The 27682-nt window shown below is 45.3% G+C and overlaps 1 protein-coding gene across 1 annotated transcript in view; it reads right to left on the reverse strand.

Moving 5' to 3' along the window:
* LOC139833792 (uncharacterized) overlaps positions 1-27682 on the reverse strand; it is a 59238-nt gene that overhangs the window by 12377 nt on the left and 19179 nt on the right. The gene's annotated exons all lie outside the window — the stretch shown is intronic.

Below are 27682 nucleotides of genomic sequence, written 5' to 3' on the forward strand. Positions count from 1 at the left end.
CATCTTAGATAGAGTTTTACCCGTGCACGGTTAGGTGCACGCCTAAATTAGAAAGTCCCCTGGACTATAAATATGTATCTAGGGTTTATGGAATAAACAACAACCAACGTTCAACCAATCAATCAATCTCGGCGCATCGCCAACTCCTTCATCTCGAGGGTTTCTACCGGTAAGCATCATGCTGCCTAGATCGCATCTTGCGATCTAGGCAGCACAAGCTTATGCTCGTTGTTCATGCGTTGCTCGTACTGAAGCCTTTTTGATGGCGAGCAACGTAGTTATCATAGATGTGTTAGGGTTAGCATAGTTCTTCGTATAAACATGCTATCGTAGTGCAACCCTTGCGTATCTAGCCGCCTCTACACCTATCCTAGGTGTAGGGGCGGCACCCCGCTTGATTATTGTTTAGTAGATCTGATCCGTTACGATTGCTCCTTGTTCTACAAGGATTAGTTTAATATCTGCAACAGTTAGGCCTTACAAAGGGGGGGAGGATCCAGCGGCACGTAGGGTGTCGTTCGCTAGTCCTAAACAGGATGTTCCGGGGATCAACTTCGTGTTGGTTTTTAGGCCTTGTTTAGGATCGGCTTACGATCACCGTGCGTGGCCGCGAGGCCCAACCTGGAGTAGGATGATCCGATTATGCGGTGAAAACCCTAAATCGTCGTAGATCTCATTAGCTTTATCTTGATCAAGCAGGACCACCATATATTCGTGCACCTCGTACGAATCATGGGTGGATCGGCTCCTTGAGCCGATTCACAGGATAACCTGAGAGCCGATCGAGGCTCGTATTTAATGTTTATGTGTATGCCATGCAGGAAACTAAGCGAGGCATCTCCATCACCTTCCTGACCAGGTATAGGTCAGGTGGCACGCCCTTGCACCAGCATCGGACGTGTGACCAGAAGGCTTTGCGGGCCGTCGCTCGGAGGGACCAGGGCCAGCCGCAGCCCTAAGTTGTTCCCGGCTCTACTGTGTTGCCCATCGCTACCCGCCGGTGGGTTTTGACCGTCAACACATTCTGGCACGCCCGGTGGGACAATCATCTACATCAACCACATCGCCATCTACATCTGAGATGGCGGACGGCACGCCAGTCACGTACGAGGATCTGACCGACGAGCTCAAGAAGAAGTATGACGAGGTCAAAGCCATCCTCGAAGCCGACCTCATCGGCTCTTTCCACAGAACCCGTTCACATGGCATCAGGTGGAAGGGGTTCTCGTCTAACGGTGCACTCGATGGGATAGACCTCTCTGCCCCGTCGGAAGAACGCACCAGGTCCCTGCGGCAGGAGATCAACTACTTGGTGGCTCACTCGCTACACCGTCACTCTGAGAACCTGGTAAACACGTTGGAGCGTGTCGCTCTTCGCGTGATCCAGGAGATCATGAGGCACCAATACTCGCCGTCAGGACCAGCTCTCGGGACGCATCAAGGAGAGTTGCCACTCCAGTCCCGTCCACCGCTGCCATTTGCGTGGGCAGCACCAGAAGTGCCGAATTCACCTGCATTCGTCGTCTACAAGATTGGTGGTGACCCTAGTGACTACCAGTTCTTGCATGAGGCGCCTAAGGAGATCCCTCACGGGTACACGTGCACGTATGTGCCAGATTGCGGTAACTGGGCGCTCACAAACCAGGCCACAACATCAGGGACTCCGGGGAAAACAGGAGGAACGTCAGCGACAGATCTTGAGAAGCAGACGTGGCTAACTAAGTACGCCACCCCGACGAACCTCCAGAGCTCAGCTCCTGCAGTTGGCTCAGAGCTGGAAAAGCAAACATGGCTGGCTAAGTACGCCACCCCGGCGAATCTTCAGAGTTCAACTCCTACAGCCAGCACAGCGGATCAGATCAGCACCATACTGAGAGACCAGTTCGGCATGGTGCCGAAAAGGAGGGCAATCGGCTATTCCAAGCCGTACCCCGACGACTACGAATTGATCGCGCAACCACCCAAATATCGGCTCCCTGATTTCTCCAAATTCAGTGGATCAGATGGTTCCAGCTCCATCGAGCACGTAGGCCGATATTTGGCACAGCTAGGACCGGCCTCAGTGTCGGATCAACTACGCGTGAGGTTCTTCTCACAGTCCCTCACGGGATCGGCTTTCGGGTGGTACACTTCGTTGCCACTAGACTCGATCCAGACTTGGAAGCAGTTGGAAGAACAGTTCCATATGCAGTATCACTCAGAGGCTTCCGAGTCTGGCCTTGCCGATCTAGCACAAATACGTCAGAAGCGTGGAGAAACTGTGACAGAATACATCCAGCGCTTCAGGAATCTTAGGAACCGATGTTATTCGGTTCGTGTGACTGAAAAGGAAGCAACGATCGAGTTGGCGATGGCGGGCCTTGCAACACCGCTCAAGGACATGGCCTCCCAAGCGAGACTACCCCTCACGCGCACATGGTTCAGAAAGCTGTCGGCATATGAACAGCGCCACCCGGACCTGTGCAGGACAAATTCAAGCGTGCGGTAGTCCTGGTCGAGCGAGAGAGGAAGACGAAGTTTCTGCGGGAGACCAAGAGGTAGCAGTGGCTGAATGGACTCGGGGGGCAACCCCCGTGTCCTGCAAATGGGTAAAGCCACCAGGCCCGCCCAGGGGGTTTGATTTTGACGTGACCAAAACTGAACAAATCTTCGACCTCCTGCTCAAGGAAAAGCAGTTGAAGATACCTGAAGGTCTCAAATTCCCCACGGCACAAGAGCTGAACGGAAAGCCATACTGCAAATGGCATAACTCGCTCTCACATGCCACCAACGACTGCAGGGTGTGGCGTCAGCAGATCCAAATGGCGATAGAACAAGGACGTCTGATTTTCAACCAGTACGCCATGAAGGTCGACACCCACCCCTTCCCCGCCGTAAACATGGTGGAGTACACTTACCCTGAAGGTTGCCAGCCAGGGTCTTCGTTCAGCATCAACATGGTAGGATCTGGACACCACGCTGGCAAGGATGGAGACGAGGGCAGCTGCTCTCGTAGCAAGGACACAGAGGAGGCCGCTCCACGCGATCGGCTCCGTCATGATGGCAAGCGCTACGTCACAGAGGGAGAAGTGAAGAATATCAGATATCAGCGACCCCTCTCTGATCACCTCCTCAACAAGTATGTGAGTCAGTATGACCAACGCCGACGATCCAGCGATGATGATGGAAGAGACCGTCTGGCTAGAGAAGCCAGAAGACATCGTCGGCATGATCGCGATGAGGAGGAGCACGAGCGCCGTGCCAAAGGAAAGGCAAGGGAGCGAGACGACGAGGACAGGCACTGGGACTATCCCTTCTTCAGACACTGCTGGGATTCAGGAATGAGCCGATTGCCTACAATCGGCAACTGCCCAGAATGCAACCAGAAGAAGAAGGAGGCAGCCAACGTGTCCGTGTTCCAACACTTAGGACCTCTCCCGCCTCGAAGCAAACGAGCTGAGTCCCCTCGTCTGGAAGATCTCGAGGATTCAGAAGACGAGGGAGAAGAAGAAGAGGACAGGTACCACCGGCCAAGGTGGTGCCCCGATGGACTCAGCCGTTCCCAAAAGCGCAGGGTTCAGCGATTGCGCGGCCTGGAAGAAGCTGAAAGGGTATACTTGCATACGCTAAGGAAGGCGCGACCCGATCTGGCCGCGAAAGTTCAGCGAACCCTGGACGAAGAGGGTCGACCACGGAAAATGGAGTGGCGCCCCAAGCAAAGGAAAGCCGATGATGAGGCATCGGCTGGCACGAACATGGTGCTCGTCCTTCCGACGGAGCTTAGTGTTCCACGACTACACGATGCACTCGAGATGGACGACAGCAGGCGCATCAACAGGATAAAATCAGAGGTTGGGCTGGTCTTATCCACTGGTTTGACCATGTAGCTGAATCAAAGCGATGAGCAAACGTGGCGAGGCTGATCCTTGTGATCGGCCCCAAAAGTCTATGAAGGGACAGCACAATGCCTTCGTCGAACGCTTCAATCAATATGGAGGCCGATTCCAGCAATCGGCCAAAATTATCTTCACTACATGTTCTGCTTGTGTTCAACATCGATTTGTTGGGCAGTGGTCACGTCGGCGGATGAGAGTCAGCACGGATCCTAACGAAGCCGACGTGCAAATACGGTGCCTAGGCTAGCCACAAAGCCGATATCTGCAGTTATCTGACAGATTCGGCTCGGGGGGCAATCATCAGGTGAGCAGGTGCAGATGAACATGTGTGCAGTGAAACATTGGGGGCCGATAGGAAAAAATCGGCCAGTAAAAAAAAACATTTTTAAAGCCGATGCACGGCCATCGACTCTAGTACAACTACACAGGATCTACTGGCTGCGTGTTCAAAGCGCGGATCTTCACCAAGTCCAGTTCAGCTGTGGGGCCTTCTGCTCTCTCGAGGGAGTAAAACAATGAGAACTTCTCCAGCTGCGTTGAGCCGTTCCGGGTTCCTGGACCTTCGTGTCGAGGATTTTTCAACCCTTGGTACTAGTTCAGCAGTGATGACAGAAGGGGTGTATCGGCTTTCTAAGGAAGAAAGGTGATCGGCTTTGGTGCATCCTCTCTGACATTCTCGCCTCGAGTAAGGCTCGGGGGGCAGCAGGCCTGGTGAATGCTCTGTTCAGGAGCCAATGGGGGTACCATCGGCTGATCTTTCGTCGCAACCTTCTTCACAAAATGATGGGTGTTTAAAGAAGACCATTAGGTTTGGTTGGAAGAATTCAAAGGCTTCCCTGAAGATTCTACATTATCCACCAGATTTCAAAATCATCAGTTGAAGAATGGAAGGGTAAATTTCAAAGGACCGATGCGTTGCTATCGGCTCATTACGCATTGGCAAAGGGGACAAATCGGCAAGATCAGTATGAGAGAAAATCGGCTAAATTAAGCTCAAAGGAAATCGGCAAAATCAAATTGGGAAGAGTTCTTCATTGATAGGCGAGATTTCTTACATAAAGAGCTGATTGCTCTCAAAAGGAAGTGCTAGGGGATACATTGCCCCATCTACTGCTACTGGTCCTATACTAAAGGTCCTATCTACGGGCCGTCACTGCCCTCGTCGTCGCCATCGTCGCCGCTGTCGGCGCTGCTCCCAGCGGGCTCGTCATCGCTCCAATGGCCGCCGACCGGGCCTTCATTGGCCTCGTCCTCCTCGTCAGCGTCATCGTCGTCGCTGTCGAAGTCGCTGAGGTTCCCTGGCCAGGGGCAGAACCGTTTGGCCGACGGCTCGTCGGAGGAGGTGTCGTCCTCCTCCTCCTCCCCAGGAGAGGTGAAGTCGCAGGAGAAGCGATCGTCGTCGCTCTCCTCCTCCGTTTCCCCGTCGGCGAGGAAGCGGAGGTCGCTTTCCCCGTCGGTCAGGGACTTGTCGTCCTCTGACCAGATGGAGAAGTCATGGCTAGACTCCTCCCCGGCCGCAATGGCACGGCGGGTGTTGGCTGCGTGGACCTCCGCCGGGTTGTACTCCGGCGTCGGCTCGCGAGAGGTGGAGGACTGGTTGGAAAGATCCGATGAAGCAGAGGAGGAAGAAGACATGGTGGTGCAGGAGGGCTTTTGGAGTGCTAATGCGAAGGAGATGCAGAAGAAAACTGTTCATAGCGGTTAAATAAAGGGGATATAGTGGAAATTCAATGCCAGAGCAGTTTCCGAGGAAGTGGTGCCTAAGAAAAAAAACTGCCAGGTCACGCGGAGAAGTTGAGAAGGTAAGGCATCATGATGAAGGATACTGCGACGGTTCTGCCACGACATGACCCGACGAAGGAAAGCAGAGTGATTTTGGAATTATCAATTCCAAAACCAGGGGGGCATGTGTTATCACCGGAATTTGACCGAGTCAGAGGTGGGCCGCGATCAAGATGGGTTTAAAGATTATATACTGAAGAAATACGTGAATCGGCCTTATATGCAAAGTTGGGCTAGATTGCCCATGTATCTGTAATATAGTAGATCGCATCTTAGATAGAGTTTTACCCGTGCACGGTTAGGTGCACGCCTAAATTAGAAAGTCCCCTGGACTATAAATATGTATCTAGGGTTTATGGAATAAACAACAACCAACGTTCAACCAATCAATCAATCTCAGCGCATCGCCAACTCCTTCATCTCGAGGGTTTCTACCGGTAAGCATCATGCTGCCTAGATCGCATCTTGCGATCTAGGCAGCACAAGCTTATGCTCGTTGTTCATGCGTTGCTCGTACTGAAGCCTTTTTGATAGCGAGCAACGTAGTTATCATAGATGTGTTAGGGTTAGCATAGTTCTTCGTATAAACATGCTATCGTAGTGCAACCCTTGCGTATCTAGCCGCCTCTACACCTATCCTAGGTGTAGGGGCGGCACCCCGCTTGATTATTGTTTAGTAGATCTGATCCGTTACGATTGCTCCTTGTTCTACAAGGATTAGTTTAATATCTGCAACAGTTAGGCCTTACAAAGGGGGGGAGGATCCAGCGGCACGTAGGGTGTCGTTCGCTAGTCCTAAACAGGATGTTCCGGGGATCAACTTCGTGTTGGTTTTTAGGCCTTGTTTAGGATCGGCTTACGATCACCGTGCGTGGCCGCGAGGCCCAACCTGGAGTAGGATGATCCGATTATGCGGTGAAAACCCTAAATCGTCGTAGATCTCATTAGCTTTATCTTGATCAAGCAGGACCACCATATATTCGTGCACCTCGTACGAATCATGGGTGGATCGGCTCCTTGAGCCGATTCACAGGATAACCTGAGAGCCGATCGAGGCTCGTATTTAATGTTTACGTGTATGCCATGCAGGAAACTAAGCGAGGCATCTCCATCACCTTCCTGACCAGGTATAGGTCAGGCGGCACGCCCTTGCACCAGCATCGGACGTGTGACCAGAAGGCTTTGCGGGCCGTCGCTCGGAGGGACCAGGGCCAGCCGCAGCCCTAAGTTGTTCCCGGCTCTACTGTGTTGCCCGTCGCTACCCGCCGGTGGGTTTTGACCGTCAACACCTTATAAAGATAAAATTGATTCATCTATTAATAAATGCGTTGTAGTTGAAACTGCTGATCATGTTATTCCTGAAGCTTATATTGAAAAAAACTACTTTCCCTGCTAAAATGAAGGAGTACTCTGTTATAAATAGTGCGGTTCATAAAAGTGAAAAGAAACCTGTAGAACCTGAAGAACAAATAAAAGTTGAACCTGCTGTTGCAATAGTTAAAGATCTTGTGACTAAAAATGTGGAGGATGGTCATATTATTTTCTGTGAAGATGCTTCTAATATTGTTTCACATCCTAATAAACCCAAACAAGCTAGTGTTCCTATGCTATCTGTTAGAATTGGTGATCATTGCTATTATGGATTATGTGATATTGGTGCAAGTGTTAGTGCTATTCCTTATGAGCTTTACACGGAGATTATGCACGAAATTGATTCTTGTGAACTTGAAGATATTGATGTGGTTATTCAGCTGGCTAATAGAGAAACTATTTCTCCAATTGGTATTGTTCGAGATGTGGAAGTTTTATGCGGTAAGATTAAATATCCTGCTGACTTTTTGGTACTTGGTTCTGCTGCTAGTGATTATTGACCTATTATTTTTGGTAGACCTTTTCTAAATACTTGTGGAGCTATTATAGATTGCAAGAAAGAGAAAATTTTGACTAAATTTGCTGGTGAATCTTATGAGTTTAATTTCTCTAAATTTACTAAAACTCCTTATAAAGCTGATTTGCCTAGTGATGATTTTAAAATGGAGCAGTGTGCATCTATTGTTCTTGTTCCTAACAATCCTTTGCAGCAACATTTGGAGGATAGCGAGAGTGAAGTTTTTAGGAAGGAAAGAGATGAGCTTGAGGAAATTTTTCTCCGCCAACCTATTCTCAAGCATGATTTACCGGTGGAAGATTTGGGTACAACACCGCCACCAAAGGAAGATCCTGTTTTTGATTTAAAGCCTTTACCTGATAATCTTAAATATGCTCATATTGATGATAAGAAAATATATCCTGTTATTATTAGTTCTAAGCTTTCAGAGATTGAGGAAGAAAGGTTATTGGAAATATTGAAGAAACACCGAGGAGCTATTGGCTATACTCTTGATGATTTGAAGGGGATTTCTCCGTCTATTTGCCAACATGCTATTAATATGGAAGATGATGCAAAGCCTGTTGTTGAACCTCAGCGTCGTCTAATTCCGAAGATGAAGGAAGTGGTAAGGAATGAGGTATTAAGACTTCTTGAAGCTGGTATTATATATCCTATTGCTGATAGTAGATGGGTTAGTCATGTGCATTGCGTTCCCAAGAAAGGAGGAATGACTGTTGTGCCTAATGATAATGATGAGCTCATCCCTCAAAGAGTAGTTGTAGGGTATAGAATGTGCATTGATTTTCGGAAAGTTAATAAAGTTACTAAGAAAGATCATTACCCTTTACCATTTATTGATCAAATGCTAGAAAGATTGTCTAAAAATACTCATTTTTGCTTTCTTGATGGTTATTCTGGGTTTTCACAAATTGCTGTTAAAGCTAAAGATCAAGAGAAAACCACTTTCACTTGTCCCTATGGAACTTATGCTTATAGACGTATGCCTTTTGGTTTATGTAATGCTCCTGCTACTTTTCAAAGATGCATGTCTGCTATTTTTCATGGTTTTTGTGAAAGTATTGTAGAGGTATTCATGGATGATTTTTCCGTCTATGGGAATTCTTTTGATAGTTGCTTGCGAAACCTTGATAAAGTTTTGCAGAGATGTGAAGAAACTAACCTTGTTCTTAATTGGGAGAAATGCCACTTTATGGTTAATGAAGGAATTGTATTGGGACATAAAATTTCTGAGAGAGGTATTGAAGTTGATAGAGCTAAAGTTGAAGCAATTGAGAAGATGCCCTATCCGAGGGATGTTAAAGGTATTCGTAGTGTTCTTGGTCATGCTGGGTTTTATAGGAGGTTTATTAAAGATTTCTCCAAGATTTCAAAACCTCTTACTAATCTTCTTCAAAAAGATGTACCATTTGTTTTTGATGATGATTGTAAGGAAGCTTTTGAAACTCTTAAGAAAGCCTTAACAACTGCTCCTATAGTTGAACCTCCTGATTGGAACTTACCATTTGAAATTATGTGTGATGCTAGTGATTTTGCTGTAGGCGCTGTTCTTGGACAGCAAGTAGATAAAAAACTGAATGTTATTCATTATGCTAGTAAAACTCTTGATGCTGCTCAAAGAAATTATGCTACAACTGAAAAAGAATTATTAGCTATAGTTTTTGCTTGAGATAAATTTAGATCTTATATTGTTGATTCAAAAGTTACTATTCATACTGATCATGCTGCAATTAGATACCTTATGACAAAGAAAGATGCTAAGCCGAGGCTTATTAGATGGGTACTTCTGTTGCAAGAATTTGATTTACATATTGTAGATAGGAAAGGTGCTGATAATCCTGTTGCTGATAATTTGTCTAGATTGGAAAATATTGCTTATGATCCTGTTCCTGTTAATGATAGTTTTCCAAATGAACAATTGGCTGTAATAAAGGTGAGCTCGCAAGACAGTCCTTGGTATGCTGATTATGCTAACTTTATTGTTTCCAAGTACTTGCCTCCAACCTTTTCAGCTCAGCAGAGAAGGAAATTCTTTTATGACCTGAGGCATTATTTTTGGGATGACCCACACTTATATAAAGAAGGAGTGGATGGTATTATGCGAAGATGTGTTCCCGAATATGAACAACAAGAGATATTGAGTAAATGTCATGGTAGTGCTTATGGAGGACATCACGCCGGAGAAAGAACCGCACAAAAGGTTTTACAATCAGGTTTTTATTGGCCAACTCTCTTCAAGGATGCAAGAAAGTTTATTTTATCTTGTGATGAATGCCAAAGGGTTGGTAATATCTCCAGACGTAATGAAATGCCTATGAATTATACTCTTGTTATTGAACCGTTTGATTGTTGGGGATTTGACTTCATGGGACCTTTTCCCTCTTCAGAAGGTAACACTCATATACTTGTTGTTGTTGATTATGTTACTAAATGGGTGGAAGCTATACCTACAAAAAGTGCTGATGGTGAGACCTCTTTAAGAATGCTTTTGGATATTATTTTTCCTAGATTTGGAGTGCCTAGATATATTATGACTGATGGAGGTTCTCATTTTATTCATGGAGGTTTTAGAAAAACTCTTGCTAAGTATGGTATTAATCATAGAATTGCTTCCGCATATCATCCTCAAACTAGTGGTCAAGTAGAATTATCAAATAGAGAGATTAAATCTATTTTGGGAAAGACCGTTATTAAAACTAGAAAGAATTGGGCTAGTAAATTGAAGGATGCACTATGGGCTTATAGAACTGCTTATAAAAATCCCATGGGAATGTCACCTTATAAAATGGTTTATGGGAAAGCTTGTCATTTACCTTTAGAACTAGAGCACAAAGCTTATTGGGCTGTTAGAGAGTTAAATAAAGATCCTAAACTTGCCGGTGATAAGAGGTTGTTGCAATTGAGTTCTCTAGATGAATGGAGAAGTGAAGCTTATGAAAATGCTAAACTCTTTAAAGAGAAAGTTAAAAAATGGCATGATAGGAGGATTATCAAAAGAGAATTTAATATTGGGGATAAAGTCCTATTGTATCGGTCTCGTCTCAGATTCTTTGCAGGGAAATTACTCTCAAAATGGGAAGGACCATATGTTGTCGAGGAGGTGTATCGTTCAGGAGCAATCAAAATTAGCTCTCTCCAAGGCAATACTACGCAAGTGGTGAATGGACAAAGACTCAAGCATTATATCTCGGGTGATTCCTATAATGTTGATGTTGATATTATTCAAGTGGAAACACCGGAGGCTTTCATCAAAAAGCAAATTGACAGTCCGCCAGAACCCGACTTTGAATAGGTAACGGTACTGGTAATGAAAAGTACGCAATTTACTTTCCGAACAATATTTTTGCTGTTTTTGGAAAATATGAAAAATTACGAGTTCGAAACGGAGTGGAAAGGACGCACGAGGGCGCCACCATAGGCCGGCGCGGCCAAGCACAGGCCCGCGCCGCCCTATGGTTTGGCCGCCCCGTCGCCCCTTTCCGACTCTAGTTCGATCTGGTACTTTCCTTATGTCGCGAAATTTTTTGCTATATAATCCCCCGGACCCCTGGAGGTCCGTATATCGTGTTCTCGACGTGTTTTGTTTCGAGCTGTTTCTGCCAGGAATTATTTCGGATCTAGAGCCATCATGTCTTCGTCGGAAACTCCGAAGGACAGCTCCGGAAAGGATGTTGGCAACTTGTACATGGAGGAGCTGAGGATGCACCCCAAGGAGTTGCTGCTCGTTGAAGGAGAACTGCAGGTCAAGGATGTCCAGGGTCCTAAAGGAGAAGGAAGCTTGGAAGACAGGATGGAGAAGCTAAAACAAGAGGTTTTCAAGTACAAGAAGATGGCTGAGCGTGAGGTGGATATCTTCCACAGGATTGTGTCTGAACTCATTGCCGAACATGAGAAGGAGACTACAAAGCTTTGGAGCGACATCCTCTCACTTCACGACACCACCAACAAGCTCCAAGCACAACTCTATGACGTTCAGAATCAGAACTGTGAGTATGAAAACAGGTTTAAATACATAAGCCGTGCTGCTAGTTTCAGGATTCCCGAGACCAAGATGTCGTTTCTTGATGGAGAGCCTCTTCCTTGGAAGTCTGATGACGGGAGTTCACCACCACCATCGCCGCAGGAGTAATTCATCATCGGTATTGGCATCCCCTTGGTTTGTTCCAAGCTTGGGGGAGTGCCGCGGTATCACATTATCACTACCTTTTACTTTTATTGTCAAGTAGTGTCATATCATGAGTAGGGAAGTTATCATATAAGATGGGTTGCAGTGTGGAAGTATCTCTCCTTTAGTTGGTTATCTATGTATCCCTTGGTGTGAGTTATCGTTATGGAATATTAATGAGAAGTCTTATCATTTACATATTGCACATCTTATTTTAGTTTGCAATCTCTATTATATGATTTACCTTGTCATTAGTATTGGTATCACTTTGGGAGCATTGAATAAATCTATTTGGTTTTGGCAAACTTAGCATTGGTCAATGGCAACAACACTTTGAGGTTTAAGTAGAAAAGAGAAATACATGTAGATGTTTCATTGTCTTTCTTTCTTGTTAGCTCATAGCTTATTATTCTGAAGTTAAAATTGTTTGTGCTTACAAGGAAGATGCATGATTGTTTCTATCACATGTATATTTGTTTGTTTCCCTCGACTCTTATGCTTGCTAATTAACCTTGCTAGCCAAAGACCTGTACTGAGAGGGAATACTTCTCGTGCATCCAAACCTTAACCCAAACCTATGTCATTTGTGTCCACCATACCTACCTACTACATGGTATTTTCTGCCATTCCAAGTAAATACTTCATGTGCTACCTTTAAACAATTCAAAACTTAGTATCTCTTATTTGTGTTAATGTTTTATAGCTCATGAGGAAGTATGTGGTGTTGTATCTTTCAATCTTGTTGGGCAACTTTCACCAATGGACTAGTGGCTTCATCCGCTTATCCAATAATTCTGCAAAAAGAGCTGGCAATGGGATTCCCAGTCCCAAATTAATCAAACTAAATAGACACTCCTCCATGGTATGTGATTGATGGACGGCACCCGAAGGATTCGGTTAGCCATGGCTTGTGTAAGCAAAGGTTGGGGGGAGTGTCATCATCATAATAAAGCTAAAATAAAAAGGCACTCCTTCATGGTATGAGATTGTTGGCAGGCACCCGAGGATTCGGTTAGCCATGGTTTGTGAAAGAAATGTTGGAAGGAGTGCCACACAAAATGAAAATAATATGGGAGCCGCTCTTTGAAGGTTTGTCTGGCAAGGGGGATTAGAGTACCCGCTACCAGTCGTTGACAACGACAAAACACCTCTCAAAATGTTACTTTTATTATCTCTATATGATTTCAAAACTGAAAAAGCTCTAGCACATGATTTAATCCCTGCTTCCCTCTGCGAAGGGCCTGTCTTTTACTTTATGTTGAGTCAGTAAACCTATTTCCCTCCATCTTGAGCAAGCATTTGAGTTGTTGTGATCAAACCATTATATTGTGATTTGCTTCATCATGTCTTTTATTCTTCCTTGTTTAGTACAAGTTTTATCTGAATGAATATAGCTTTGCAAGTTATCAATGATTATGAAGAGGCCATTATGATTGAGTATGCAAGTTGTGCCTTATAAACTTTAACATGAGAGCGCTGCTCAAATGAGATAAATATAATCTGTTAATTGTTCTCTGACCAAGAACGAAGTTTGCCATCACCAATTATGATTTCTTATGCACCTTTATTTGTGATTACCTTATACTTGTTTCAAGTTGAGTTATATGAGGAAGTTGTTTACTATAATGTCTTGTGTGAATGAATATGATGCTTCTTGTCCATATTTTATTTATCGACTCTTCACTCCATAAACATGTGGTCCTGTCTATCGAGCTCAGTTTCGCTTGGGGACAAGCGAAGTCTAAGCTTGGGGGGAGTTGATACGTCCAATTTGCATCATTATTTTATATCATAATTTGCTGTTATTCATTGATATATTTCATATTGGGACACAATACTTATGTTATTTCATCTATTTTGCATGTTTCATCATTATTGGAGGATCAAGCACCGGAGCCAGGATTCTGCTGGAAAAAGCACCGTCAGAACGCAATATTTTGGAAGATCAACTGTGGAAGGAGATTATACCAAAAATCCTATTTTTCAAGATGACGAAGGAAGCCAGAAGGAGGAGCCAGGAGGACCCAGGGTGGGCCCACACCCTAGGGCGGCGCGGCCCATGGCCTGGCCGCGCCGCCATGTAGTGTGGGGGGCCCACGGCTCCTTTCGCCTCCTTTTCTTCGCGAAACCCTTCGTCCCGAAGACCTAAGCCACAGAGGGTTCCTCACGGAGAGTTACAGCCACCTCTGCGGGGCGGAGAACACCAGAGAGAAAAGAGCTCTCCGGCGGGCAGGAATCCGCTGGGGAAATTCCCTCCGGGAGGGGGAAATCGACGCCATCGTCACCGTCATCGAGCTGGACATCATCTCCATCACCATCATCATCGTCTCCACCGTCATCACCGCCGTCTCCTCCGCAGCACCTCGTCACCGCCGTAGCAATTTGGGTTTGATCTTGATTGTTTGATAGGGGAAACTCTCCCGGTATCGATCTCTACTTGTTGTTGATGCTATTGAGTGAAACCATTGAACCAAGTTTATGTTCAGATTGTTATTCATCATCATATCACCTCTGATCATGTTCCATATGATGTCTCGTGAGTAGTTCGTTTAGTTCTTGAGGACATGGGTGAAGTCTAAATGTTAGTAGTGAACTATGGATGAGTAATATTCAATGGTATGATACTTAAGTTGTGGTGTTATTCTTCTAGTGGTGTCATGTGAACGTCGACTACATGACACTTCACCATTTATGGGCCTAGGGGAATGCATCTTGTATTCGTTTGCTAATTGCGGGGTTGCCGGAGTGACAGAAACCTAAACCCCCGTTGGTATATCGATGCAGGAGGGATCACAGGATCTCAGAGTTTAAGGCTGTGGTTAGATTTATTCTTAATTACTTTCTTGTAGTTGCGGATGCTTGCAAGGGGTATAATCACAAGTATGTATTAGTCCTAGGAAGGGCGGTACATTAGCATAGGTTCACCCACACAACACTTATCATAACAATGAAGATTATTTAGCCGTATGTAGCGAAAGCACTAGACTAAAATCCCGTGTGTCCTCGAGAACGTTTGGTCATTATAAGTAAACAAACCGGCTTGTCCTTTGTGCTAAAAAGGATTGGGCCACTCGCTGCAATTGTTACTCTCGCACTTTACTTACTCGTACTTTATTCAACTGTTACATCAAAACGCCCTGAATACTTGTCTGTGAGCATTTACAGTGAATCCTTCATCGAAACTGCTTGTCAACACCTTCTGCTCCTCGTTGGGATCGACATTCTTACTTATCGAAAATACTACGATACACCCCCTATACTTGTGGGTCATCACTTCTCATGTGTTTTCCATTGTTGTGAGCAATGTAGTTACTTCTTCAATCATGCCTTTTGGGAGCGCTCATGAATTATGGACAAAGCTTCAAGACAAATATGATGTGTCCAATATTATTGAGGATGATTGTATTGCTTCCACTTCTGGCCGTGATGAGTTCTCATCTTCATCCACTTCACCAAAGTGTGGTAAGACACAAGGTAATGATATGGTGAGTGGTGATGAAAATTGCAATGTTGATATTGAGCTTACTATTGATGATTCTTCATCTCTATCTCATTTCAATGGTTCATCTTTGGACTTAAACACATCTAGCACTAGAAATGATTTACATGCTTGTGTTGATAGTCCTTGCATATCATGTGTAAGTTGCTTGAATAAATCTAATGATGATATGCTTGCTTTGTCTTGTGGCCATGATAAAAATGCTTCTATTTCCTCTAGTTGTTGTGTGACTAACATTGTAGAGGAAACCAAAGATTATATTGGTCAAGACAAGATCTTGAAAGGAGCCTCAAGTAACTCCTCATCTTTATCTCACGGTCCTCATATATGCCTTATGGCCAAGGGTTCCACGGTACCTCCTACCATGGAACCTAATATGACTCGTGGTGATAAGGATGAGGATGAATATGAAGAAGAGGATTGGGTTGTCTCTCTACGTGATAAGGGTGAGAGCGTATTCAAGGTTATTTGCAAAGATAAAATTGCTAGCACTCACTTCTTTGAAATCTTGACTATCGCTATTGAGAGCCAAAAACTTATTTGGATGCATGAGAACACCATTGATAAAAAGGGTGCTCTTGAACGAGAGTATGCCAATGATGTAGCATCCCTAAAGAATGACCTTGAAGAAGAACAAGAGACCATAGCCTCTCTTGAAGAGCAACTTGAAACCCTTGAAGTGTCTCAAAATGAAATAGTTTCTAAACTCACTAAGGAAAGAGACCATGCTAAAGCTCAAGTAAAAATGCTTAAAAAGGAAAATCCCAAAGTTGGTGTTGGTCATGATAAACTTGTTAAGGATCTAGATGATCTAGACAAGGCCCACAAGGTCTTGGAGAGCGAACACTCTATCCTCACCAAGTCCCATGAGCAACTTCAAGCTTCCTATTTAAAAGAGCATGCTATGTTACCCTCTCTTCTTGATATGTCTTGTGATGATGCTTGTGCTACTAACTCTACTTCTTGTGAAGCATCTATCTTGAAGGAGAATGTTGAGCTAAGGGCTCAACTTGATTTGCTAACTAGCAATTATGGGAAATTGGAAGAAAATCATGGAAAGCTTGCTAGCTCCCATGAGGATCTTCTAGCCTCTCATGATAGGCTAAAGTTAGCTCATGAGGCTATCATATCTAAGGCAACACCATGTGAGCCTCATGTGGGTACTAGCACTACTACTCAAAATGTTATATTGCCATGTGCTAGTCCTAGTAATTCATCCACTCATAATATTGCTAAATCTTGTGATGAATTATCTTCCTTGCCTTCTTGCTCTAACAATGAAGGTTTTACTTCCTCTAGTACTTGTGTTGTTACTAACCATGTAGAGGAAATCAAAGAGCTCAAGGCTCAAGTCAATTCTTTGAAGAATGACTTGGTAAAGAGTCATGAAGGGAAATGCAAACTTGACACGATGTTAAGTGTGCAACAATTCCCCAATGATAAGAGTGGACTTGGATTCAAATCCAACAACAAGAACAAGTCCAACAACAAGAAGAAGGGCCAAGTACAAGTCAAAGGCCCGGCCAAGATTGTTTGCTTCAAGTGCAAAATTGAAGGGCATCATGTTAGATCTTGCCCTTTGAAGAAGAAGCAAAAAGGGAAGCGGCCTCAAGCTCAAACTCATATTCAACCTCAAGTTGAAGAAATGCCACTTCCCAAGAAGAATCAAGCCAATGCTCCCATTGTGGAGAAATCTAGTGAGAAGAAGGAGAAGAAAAGAACTTGCTACATATGCCGTGAGAAGGGCCACATCTCCTCCTTGTGCACTATTGGTACCTCATCCAACTCTATCACCATTAATGATGTTTATTCTCTTCGTAAGGATGAGGGTGGCAATGTGTTTGCCAAATATGTTGGTGCTCAAAGTGGTGTCAAGAAAAGAACCATTTGGGTTGCTGATACGTCCAATTTGCATCACTATTTTATATCATAATTTGCTGTTATTCATTGATATATTTCATATTTGGAGATAATACTTATGTTATTTCATCTATTTTGCATGTTTCATGATTATTGGAGGATCGCGCACCGGAGCCAGGATTCTGCTGGAAAAAGCATCATTAGAACGCAATATTTCGGAAGATCAACAATTGACGGGAATTACACGAAAACTCCTATTTTTCCAGATGACGAAGGGAGCCAGAAGGGGGAGCTGAGGAGGGCCGCCATGGGCCCCCCTCACAGGCCGGCGCGGGCCCTGCCCTGGCCGCGCCGCCCTGTGAGGAGGGGGCCCACAGCCCCCTCTCGCCTCCTTTTCTTCGCGTACGCCTTCGTCCCGAAAACCTAAGCCAGAGGGGTACGTCGAACAGAGCCACAGCCGCCTCTGCGGGGCGGAGAACACCAGAGAGAAAAGAGCTCTCCGGCGGGCAGGAATCCACCGGGGAAATTCCCTCCCGGAGGGGGAAATCAACGCCATCGTCACCGCCATCGAGCTGGACATCATCTCCATCACCATCACCATCATCTTCATCATCATCACCGCCGTCTCCACCGCTGCACCTCGTCACCGCTGTAGCAATTTGGGTTTGATCTTGATTGTTTGATAGGGGAAACTCTCCCGGTGTTGATTTCTACTTGTTATTGATGCTATTGAGTGAAACCATTGAACCAAGGTTTATGTTCAGATTGTTATTCATCATCATATCACCTCTGATCATGTTCCATATGATGTCTCGTGAGTAGTTCGTTTAGTTCTTGAGGACATGGGTGAAGTCTAAATGTTAGTAGTGAATTATGGTTGAGTAGTATTCAATGTTATGATATTTAAGTTGTGGTGTTATTCTTCTAGTGGTGTCGTGTGAATGTCGACTACATGACACTTCACCTTTATGGGCCTAGGGGAATGCATCTTGTACTCGTTTGCCAATTGCGGGGTTGCCGGAGTGACAGAAACCTGAGCCCCCGTTGGTATATCGATGCAGGAGGGATCGCAGGATCTCAGAGTTTAAGGCTGTGGTTAGATTTATCTTAATTACTTTCTTGTAGTTGCGGATGCTTGCAAGGGGTATAATCACAAGTATGTATTAGTCCTAGGAAGGGCGGTACATTAGCATAGGTTCACCCACACAACACTTATCAAAACAATGAAGATTAATTAGCCGTATGTAGCGAAAGCACTAGACTAAAATCCCGTGTGTCCTCAAGAACGTTTGGTCATTATAAGTAAACAAACCGGCTTGTCCTTTGTGCTAAAAAGGATTGGGCCACTCGCTGCAATTGTTACTCTCGCACTTTACTTACTCGTACTTTATTCATCTGTTACATCAAAACCCCCTGAATACTTGTCTGTGAGCATTTACAGTGAATCCTTCATCAAAACTGCTTGTCAACACCTTCTGCTCCTCATTGGGATCGACATTCTTACTTATCGAAGATACTACGATACACCCCCTATACTTGTGGGTCATCAAGACTATTTTCTGGCGCCGTTGCCGGGGAGTGAAGCGCTATTGGTAAGTGGAATTGGTAAGGGAAATTTCTACTATTTGTGCTGATTTTATTTCTGCCTGCTGCTATAACTCATTATGGAGAGATCTTCTCTTGAGTGTTTATTTGGGAAATCTACTACTACTGCAAAGGTAGTGGATGAGGCGTCAGGTAAGGAAGAATTACCATACAAAATACCTATGAAAATTATTGAACGTGTAGTGAGTAACCGTTATACAGGGGATGGAACTGTCCACCCTGGAGATCATTTACTGTTCTTACATGAATTATGCGGTTTATTCAAGTGTGCAGGTATTGCTATGGATGAAGTGAGGAAGAAACTATTCTCTGTATCGCTGTCTGGTAAAGCGGCGCATTGGTATAAATTACTGGATAATGGGGATTCTCTTGAATGGAATGATATTGTGCCCCGGTTTTATTCTAAGTTCTATCCTCCAAGTGAGATTCACAAAGATCGGAATCGCATATATAATTTTTGGCCTCATGAAGGAGAGAGTATTACCCAAGCATGGGGGAGATTGAAGTCTTTAATGCTCAAATGCCCCATTCATGAGCTTCCTGGTGACATAGGCATCCCAAATGGGCCTGCCAAAGATAGTACCCGGGGTTTATTGAAGGCCCACTACCCGAAGAATAAGAAGATTCGGGAGCCCAAGATATATTAAGGAAAGTTAGAGTTGTAATAGGAAGTGTTATTTGTAATCTGGCGGGATGAATTAGAAACCGTCCCGGACTCTGTAACTTGTACAACACGAATCCCTCGGCTCCGCCTCCTATATAAAGGGGGAGTCGAGGGACGAAGAGATCATCGAATCATTGTCTACAAACCCTAGTTTTCATAACCGTCGAGTACTTTTCGGCTGAAACCTTCGAGATCTACTTGCCCTCTACTTCCAACTAAACCCTAGCCTACAATCCATAGGCATTGACAAGTTGATACCTTGTCAATTGGCGCCGTCTGTGGGAATTAGAGGCGTAAGGATCTGATCTCGATGGCACGTTCAAGATCTTCGACATCGTCAACCGCAAGCAACGCAATGGATCGAGGTAAACAGATCGCTGCTGGTCCTGTCGATTTTGTTCCTCACCCACCCTCCCGTTTGGATGCATATGCGTATCTGGCGGAGCCCATGGAGATGACGTTCGGAAGGTTTCACTTTCGCGTCGAGAAGGAAGGATCGTATCGTGTCGAAATTCCGATTTCATCGGGATCGTCGGCGGTCGATTCCGATTTTTCAAGCTATACATCGTCAACCGAGTCAGGAGAAGAAGAAACTTCGTCGACATGCTACGTCAGCACCAGAGCAAGAGAGAAACTCGCCAAGATCTTCAACAACATGTCGTTTGAGTCATCTGCGGACTCATCTATAAGCGATGGCTCAAGCGATGTCGACAGTTACGACCTCATCGACAAATCTATCACAGTGGGCAAGGTCTTCATCAATCTCAACGATGATGTCACCAAACCCAACATAGATCTGAATACAAAATATCATCAGATTTATGCCATTGAGGATCAAGAGGAAACATCTGAAGCTTTCGACGATCTGGGAAATCCATACGTCGATCCCTCCAATCTGCGGCAAGGCCTGGGCAACAAATACGTTGGGCCACAGCCGCGAGACAGAGTTCAACTTTCGCAAGCAGCGTGGGATAGAGCCGCGAGAGCCATGAACGGTTCAGAACCAATGGCCACCACAGCCACACCAGAGGAATTGCAAGCATATCAATATAGGCTCGCACGAGCTGCAAGAGAATTGGAAAAACAGACAGCTGAGTTAAACAGAAGAAAGGAGGCAGCTTCTGCGTCTAGCAGGAGAAGGGCAGATCTAAGCCGACAATCTAGAACTTCGGGTGATAGCCACAGGGAGGCGCGGAACAGAGCAAGATCAAGGTTGCAACATATACCCGAAGCAGAAAGAGAGCACTTGGTCCAAAACCTCGACATGTCCTTTATGTCGATAGATACAAGAGGAAATATCATCCCTAAGACACCAGAGGCTGGGTATATGGCGACACATGCTTTTATCCTTGCATCTAAACCACCTCCAGGTGATCCAAGGGAAACACTATACAATATGGCGGTAGCAGGAGTTGGAGCTATGGGGACAGCGTTTGTATCAACGCCTCCCGAAGGAGCGGCAAGGCAAAATAGTCCACGACCTGCAGCAGCAACAGCGGCAGCACCTGAAGGCCCAAGTGGAGCAAGAGACACAGTAGCACAAGCAAGGGTCGACAGAGCGCGGCAAAGCAGAAGGGATCATCGGCAATCTCCGGAGCTTAACGACGAAGATATGTGCGGCTTGCCATGCTTCACGAGGAGAGTCCGAAAAACTCGAGTCCCCTCAGGATTCAAGTTACCCGATAACTTCAAGAAGTTCGACGGCCTTCAAGATCCATAGGATTGGCTAGTTGATTATCTCGAGACAGTGAAGCTCACAGGAGGAACCAGGGCAACAGCTATGCAAAGCATCCAGGTGCATTTGAGTGGAGCCGCACGATCTTGGATAAAGAAACTCACTCCAGGATCTATCGACAGCTGGGAAAGTTTCGAGGACGTGTTCGTCAAGAACTTCAGATCCACGTGCAAAAAACCTGCGTCGTTAGAGGAGTTGAGAGCATGTCGACAAAAGCCAGATGAGCCAATGAGAAAGTACATCCAAAGGTGGAATATCATCAAAAACTCGGCAGAAAATATATCCGACGAGAGAGCAATAGATGCGTTTGTCGCAGGAATCAGGCGTGGAGATTTTGTCGAGGACTTGGGAAGGACCAATCCAAAGACAGTATCCGCATTAATGGAGATAGCAAACAGATGGGCAGATGGAGAAGACGCTGTCCACAACAAACGGCACAGGTCCCCAGAGGAGGACCGTGGTCGAAATTATCAACCGAGGCGACGGTTTCCTCGGCAGTACCCGAACTATGACGCTCCAGGGCAAATTTCGGCAGGTTTTCGGGCAAACACAGGAGGAAACAACAGAGATGATTATCAGAGAAGCAGTGAACAGCGAGGTGATAACAGGGATGATTCTCGCAACAACAGGCAAAATAGCGGGCCTAGGTTCCCAAGGCCCTTCGTGTCCCCTGAAGACATGATGAATGGGCCGTGTCAGATGCACTTTTTCATCGACAGCAACGGTAAAAGACAGTCAGGGCACCTGCAGAAAGACTGTCGCAATTTCCAGGCAATGTTAAGGTATGCAGAGCACGCTAACGCTCATGCAGCACAGAGAAATCCTCGAGAACCCAGGAGCGAGATTCACTTACCACCTCCTCCCGCGATTACAGAAGACAATCGACATCAGCTCAGAATAGCGGCAGCACCACCACCACCACCTTATGTTGATCCCAATTCTCACGGAGCGGTGTCGATGATTCAGAAGGCAAGGCCATCAAATAGAGCTCAAAAAGTAATCTCACGACAGGTGTTTATGGCAGAAAAAATGCCTCCACCAACTGTCGAGTATCTTAATTGGTCAGGGCAAGATATTGGTTTCACCATAGCAGATCATCCGCAACAAGTTCCTCGACCAGGGGCCAAGACTTATTCTCGCCAAAGAAGCAGTTATTGCGGGATTTGATGTCTCTCGAGTGTTCATAGACGGCGGCAGCAGCTTAAACCTCATGTATGCAGACACATTGAGGAAGATGAACATATCCTTAGCGAACTTGAAGCCAACAGACACAAGGTTCCACGGTATCACACCGGAGAAGCCAAATTATCCATTGGGGAAGATCAATCTCGACGTTCAGTTTGGAACCCGAGAGAATTATAGAATCGAGAGGCTGGAATTTGAAGTCGTGGATTTTCCGTCGCAGTACCACGCTTTGTTGGGACGACCAGCATATGCTAGATTTATGGCGGTGCCACACTATACATACCTGTTGTGGAGATTGCCTGGACCAAAGGGACCAATCACAGTCAAAGGAAGCTTCGCCCTAGCCGATAAGTGCGACAAGGATTTTCATCGACTATCAGAAACTTTCGGGATGCAAGCTGAGTATTTGGCGTCAAAAAGTATGACTGACTACGATGTGCTGCCAGACGTTGGAAGGCCAAATAAAGAATCAACTTTCAATACCGAGAAAAATTCTAAGGAGGTGCAGATTCACCCGACAGACCCGAAAAAGACGACGTCCATTGCAACAAATATGGATATCGCATAGGAAAGCGCGCTCGTCAAGTTCCTCCGTGAGCACTGGAAAATCTTCGCATGGTGTCCAGCTGACATGCCAGGAGTACCCAGGGAACTTGCCGAGCACCACCTCAACTTAGATCCTCTCGCGAGACCAATCAAACAACCATTGCGGCATTTTTCGGAACCAAACCGCAAAGCTATGTTATCAGAAATAAATCGACTAAAGGATGCTGGTTTATCAAAGAGATATCTACAGAAGCCACATGGGTAGCTAACCCAGTGATGGTGCCGAAGAAACACACGACAGTCCTTCGCATGTGCGTCGACTTCACATGTCTCAATAAACATTGTCCCAAGGATCACTTTCCCCTCCCAAGAATCGATCAAATCATCGATTCCACGGCAGGATGTGAACGTCTTTCCTTTTTGGATGCATACTCTGGTTATAACCAGATCAGATTAAAAGAAGATGATGAGGCCAAAACAGCGTTCATAACACCTTACGGCGTGTTTTGCTACAGAACAATGCCTTTTTGTCTAAAAAACGCGGGAGCAACATATCAGAGGATGATGCAGAAGTGTTTGGCAACACAGATTGGGAAAACGTGCAAGTATACATCGACGATGTCGTCATAACATCAAAAAAGGGGGCAACGTTGATCGAGGATCTCAAAGAAACCTTTGACAACCTCGACAAGTTCTGCCTAAAATTGAACCCGATGAAGTGTTCTTTTGGCGTCCCAGCAGGAGAACTTCTGGGGTTTCTAGTTTCAGCAAGAGGAATTGAAGCAAATCCCGACAAAATACAAGCTATAGTAACAATGAGGAAGCCAACAAAGTTGAAAGAGATACAGCAGCTAACTGGGCGAGTCGCAGCTTTGAGCAGATTCGTCGCCAGGCTGGGAGAAAAAGCGTTACCATTTTACGCTCTGATAAAGCAAGGAGATAAATTCCAGTGGAACGAAGAGGCCGACAGAGCTTTCGAGGATCTGAAGCGCACAATTTCGACACCACCAATTTTGGTGGCGCTGAAGGAAAAGGAACCTCTCCTGCTGTATATTGCAGCCACCCCCCAAGTGGTTAGCACGGTGCTAGTCGTCGAAAGAGAAGAAGAAGGAAAAATCCATGGAGTTCAGAGGCCAGTATACTTCGTCAGCGAAGTTTTATCACCCTCAAAACAAAGGTACCCTCAGTACCAAAAGCTAGCATATGGAGTGTTCACAACAGCACGAAAATTGCGCCACTATTTTTCGGCACACCCGATCATAGTGGTCAATGAAGCTCCCTTGTCAAATATACTAAACAATCCAGAAGCTACGGGTCGTGTCTCCCTTTGGGGAATAGAACTTTCCCCTCGGGACATCACGTATGAAAAAAGAAAAGCAATCAAGTCGCAAGTTCTGCCAGACTTCATCGCAGAGTGGATGGAGCTGCAAAACACAGGACCCCCAGACTTGTCGAGAACCTGGACCATGAACTTTGATGGGTCCAAGAGACTTGAAGGAGCTGGCGCAGGAGTAGTACTTATATCACCTGAAGGCGACAAGTTGAAATATGTCCTTCGGATGATGTTCCCTAACGCATCCAATAACGAAGCAGAATATGAAGCTCTCATACACAGGATGAAGATGGCGAAAGCTTGTGGTGCAACTCGGCTAAAAATCTTTGGCGACTCACAATTGGTGGCTCAGCAAGTTATGAACCAATGTGACGCAGTCAATGATAGCATGATGGCATACAAGGAGGTGTACAACGAGCTCAAGAAGTTGTTCGATGGATGCGAAGTAAATCATATTAGTAGATTGAGCAACGACGAAGCCGACGTTCTTGCAAACATCGGGTCGCAATGCCTTGCAGTTCCGCCAGGTGTATTTTGGGAAGAGATAACAGAGAGATCTACTAAATCGACAAAATCAAAAAAGAAGGAGAAGAAACCCTCGGGGGCTACCAAGGAAGAGCAAGAAGAAGAAGAAGATCAGGACCTGGTCATGATGATACAGATACCATGGATGCAGACGTACATATCATACATCCTCAGGAAAGAAATACCCGATGATCCAGTTGAGGCAAGGCGAGTAATTCGACGCTCCAAAGCTTTCACGGTGATCAAAGGAGAATTGTACAAACGAAGTATTTCAGGCGTCCTGCAAAGGTGTGTCACACCCGAAGAAGGAAGAATAATTCTGAAGGATGTACACGAAGGAATATGTGGCCACCACGCAAGTAGTCGAGCTATTGCAGCCAAGGTTTTTCGGGCAGGATTCTACTGGTTGACAGCAATCGAGGACGCCAAGGAAATAGTAAGAACGTGCAACGCGTGTCAAAGGTTTGCCGCAAAACCTCACTCTCCAGCAGCAGAACTAACACCAATACCATTGTCGTGGCCTTTTGCCCAATGGGGACTTGATATGGTGGGCAAGTTACACAAATCCTGGCCAGGAGGAAAGGAGTACATGCTAGTAGCTGTCGACAAATTCACAAAGTGGATAGAAGCGAAGCCGATAAATTCACCAGACGGAGCATCCGCAGTAAAATTCATAAAAGGCCTCGTCTTCAGATTTGGAGTGCCCCACAGCATCGTCACAGACAATGGCAGTAACTTCACATCCCACGAATTCAAAGATTATTGCAAAGAAGTGGGTATTAAGTTGCACTTTGCGTCAGTTGCACATCCTCAAACCAATGGGCAAGTCGAGAAAGCCAATGGCATCAAGAAACGCCTGTTAGGACCACTGGAAAAAGCTCGACATACCTGGCCAGAAGAACTACCAAGTGTGTTGTGGAGCATCCGAACAACACCAAATACAGCGACACAGGAGACCCCGTTTTTCCTGGTCCATGGAGCAGAGGCGATCGCCAATAGAAATAGAGCACGACTCCCCCAGAGTCACAGAGTATAATGAAGAAACTTCCAAGATAGCATTGGAAGACGACGTCGACGCACTCGACGAAGCTCGAGACGAAGTACTATCAAGGGTAATCAAATACCAACAGGACTTGAAGAATTACCACAGTCGACGTTTGCGGCCAAGATCTTTTCAGGTGGGAGACCTAGTTCTTCGGCTTACGCAAAAAAGTCATGAAAAACTCGAGTCACCATGGCTTGGCCCTTACATTGTCACGGAAGTAATCGGAGGAGGAGCATACAGGATAAAGGACAAGAAGACAAGGGTGGAGGAGCAAAACCCCTGGAACGTGGCGCAACTCAGGCGGTTCTACGCTTAGAGCTGAAATATAGTCCTTGTAAAACTTCAATGTACTGAAACGCCCGCGAGTTTTCAGACGCACTCTTTTCCTTTTTCGGGGCACCGAGTGGGGCCGGGAAAGGTTTTTAATGAGGCGGACTCGCGGTGCTGCAATATAATAAAGATAGTATCAATATAACTTTTCTTCATCGACACGCTCAAAAGTCTCCGACCCGACGAATTTCAATATAGTTCCTCGAAAAAAGAAAAACTTCGCCTTGGTATCAAAATACCTCGCGAGTCAATAAAAATACAAAATAGTACTTAACAGAAAAGCTCGGGGGCTGATTCTCGGCAAAACTACATATTGAATAAATGCCTTGGTTCAAAACCTCGCAATACACAAATACAGAAAATAGCCACCGAAACACTCGGGGGCTATACAAATATAGAAATATGATGATTACTTCACAATATAATCACAATCATGGGTTACAAAGAAGAGTTATCTACCAAAGGAAAATAATTAGTCATGATTTAATATATCATCAAGGGTAATTCTGTTTTTTTCAGGAGCAGCGCCAAGAAAATCAGCATAATGACCATCTGCAAAAAAGTCGGCATCCATCCGAAGAAGGTCTTCAATCATTTCTTCGGCTATAGGCGAAACCCTCGTGTTAATTCGGTCGACACCAACACTTCGGCGCCTTACCTTCTCATGAACTTTCGCAACAACTTGGGTCAGATCAAGCTTCGAATGGCAGATCTGAAGCATAATAAGGGAAAATCTGGCGCCAGCTACCAGTTGAGCTCTGACAAAACCATGGATCTTGTGGGAATCCTTAAATTTCCCCATTAACTCGGGAAGAGTTTGTGGTTGAACGTTCCGAGGAAACATGGAGTTATAAACCATAGACAAGGTCCTGGTACAGAAGTCAAGGAAGTCGCGAGTTTGAGAGGTGCGATCCTGAAATCTGACAATCTGGCGGGTCCTCTCTGGGGTAGCCCAAAACAGAGCACCATGGTCAAGGGCAAGGTTAACAAGGAGGTTCGTCCTAGTATTTACCCTCTCTTCTTCGGCAACAGCATCAGTAAAGGAACCTATTAAAAACAACAGAGCAGAAAACTTTAAGAGACGCAGCATGAAGACGGAAGATATCGGAGGATGAAACAAGCATACCCGACATATCCACACTGGCTTCATTCATTAACTCGAGCATGAAATTTTCTCGAGTAGTCGCCTTTTCAGCCTCGGAAGCAGCGATTTCCTTAGCAGCCACGGCCTCACGAGCTTGTTGAAGTGCAATTTTTTCGGCTTCAGATGACTTACGAGACTTTTCCATCATCACAAGTGTTTGCTTCTTTGCATACTGAAGTTGCTGCCGAAGTTCATCCAATTCTTGCGGCAAGGAATCTTCGACAGGTGTAGTATCAGCAAGAATTTTCCTTGAGCGAGAAGAAGAAGGCGAAACATTGGAAGGAGCGGAAGATGGAGTATAGTTATCAAATACCAACTGAAATTTAATAAAACAAGACAACATCAATCAACAAGCAAAGATAGAGTTTTCATTAATCTTTCGGAATAATTACAAAGGCCTTACAGTGGAGCTAATGAAGTACGTGTCGCCAAATAACTACTTTGGCGAGAAGAGCAAAAGAAACAGAGAAAGAAAAACAGAGAGGCATGCAACTAGACCTC

The sequence above is a fragment of the Lolium perenne genome, chromosome 7 (assembly GCF_019359855.2).
Source record: "Lolium perenne isolate Kyuss_39 chromosome 7, Kyuss_2.0, whole genome shotgun sequence".
Classification (NCBI taxonomy): domain Eukaryota; kingdom Viridiplantae; phylum Streptophyta; class Magnoliopsida; order Poales; family Poaceae; genus Lolium; species Lolium perenne.